At 34.2% G+C, this 1921-nt stretch overlaps 1 long non-coding RNA gene across 1 annotated transcript; it reads left to right on the forward strand.

The window, feature by feature from the left end:
• LOC109709508 lies at positions 655-1322 on the forward strand. The gene is made up of 2 exons (XR_002216128.1): positions 655-948; positions 1068-1322. It is a non-coding gene; the product is annotated as an uncharacterized LOC109709508 (long non-coding RNA).

Raw genomic sequence — 1921 nt, forward strand, 5'->3', positions numbered from 1 at the left:
TTTCTAAACATTTCTAATGTGTAGATCAACTTCAATGGTGCCGATTATCAATTTGAAGTTCCGATCATTCAAATCGACTTAATAGGACAATGGTCCCAATCATATTAATAGGATAGTAGCCGGACCCTATATATATATATATATTATTCAATTTAATAGGATATGTAGCCGGACCCATATATAATATATATATATATATATATATATATATATATAATGTATGTAACCCTGTAACAACCATTTTGGCTTTGTTTGTGCACACCTCTCTGTTTATGGATACCTCAGTGTGTGTGGTGAATAGGACGTGGAGATGCATGAAAGGGTCCCTCCACAAAAAGAGAAAAAAAAAAAAGAAGGGGCCATTAAGAGCTTATGGTAAATACATAGAAACACTAACTGCAATTTTGGAGTAGCATGGGCATGGCAATATTCTACTCAATACATGCTTTGTTTTGTTTCTGGGACCACTCTTTTGGTCTATGTATAATACTCATAAATAATAAATAATAAATAATAACATGGACCAACTATTTCTTTTAACCTTGCCAAACCCTAATTACCCCTCTCCTCTTCTCATCTTCTATATATCAGCTTCTCTCCTCACCCTTCTCCTCCTCCTACAACCTCTCCTCCTCTTTGAAGGCCAACATCTACTCTCTCTCTCTCTCTAAATCTCTCTCTCCGTTTTCGCGGTGCGCCACAAGCGGCTGAAGCTGCCAGCATGATCTGATCTCTCTCTCTCTCTCTCTCTCTCTCTCTCTCTCTCTCTCTCTCCCCCCTCTTAGGGTTAATATCAGATCATGTTGCAGTTTCATCTGCTGATGGAAGCACAAGAAAAACCCTAATTACTTTAACAATATGGTGTAGTTTGCAAGAAGCCCTAGAGAAAGAAACTGGCCAAAAGCGTCACTATGGATCCGTGACTAATTCTGATTATCTTCTTGCTCTGTATGATTTTTTACTATCGTTGTGATAATTGGTATTTCTACTGATGCTTCATCTTTCTATAGGATATGATGATCAATAGAGATTACTATTGACATTTATTTATTTTTTTATTTGGACAGTAGTTATAATTATTATCATGTTGAGGTGATGAAAGGAAGAGGGGAAGAGATCAAGAGTGGCTTATTAGATTCTGGACTGAAAAGGACAAGGCATCCTTCAGTGTAAGTTATTATTTATTACCGTAGATCTCGCATTATTTTTGTTGAATATAACAATAAATAAATAAAATACTGTTCTCTGGTAGCTAAAGTTTCTGTAGCAATTGGTTGTTTCACGAATTTCACTAGAAAAATAAAATTAAACTTTGATATTAACATTTTCTTAGTACAATATATTGATCTCTTTAAAAGTATTATGAATTTGGGCTAGTTACTTTGAATTTGACATNACTAGTTACTTTGTATTTGACATCCTTAATTGCTATGTTACACTCAGATCATCCCATATTAGCAGCATTTGCATAAGAATATACGTATGCATTTGTATACCAATTTCCCCCCCCCCTCTTTTCTCTCTTTCTCTCCCCCTTGCCTAATGGAAAATATTTCCAAGTAGAATATAATTATAAGCATTAACAGTTGCAAATTGCGGCTTTTCCTAAATTTGAAAATCTTTTCCTTGGAAATTTGAAATGTTGATAGGGTAGGAAGGATAGGCTAATTTGTTCTACAAAAGTGGCTAAAGTCATTTTTATTTCTCCCTCTACTTAACTATATAGTTATGTACATTTATTTAATCATGGATATGTTGTTTCACTTAATCAATTAGCTAGGTGAAAACGCCCACATTTTTTGACACATCTGTCGACCTGAAAACTATTCATATATATTTTTTTTTGTTGGTACACTATTACATGAGTTTGGGTGAAGTGAAGTTTAAAATTGAAGGCTCAATTTCAACCACTGAAAACTTT

Source organism: Ananas comosus, linkage group 4 (assembly GCF_001540865.1).
Source record: "Ananas comosus cultivar F153 linkage group 4, ASM154086v1, whole genome shotgun sequence".
Classification (NCBI taxonomy): Eukaryota; Viridiplantae; Streptophyta; class Magnoliopsida; order Poales; family Bromeliaceae; genus Ananas; species Ananas comosus.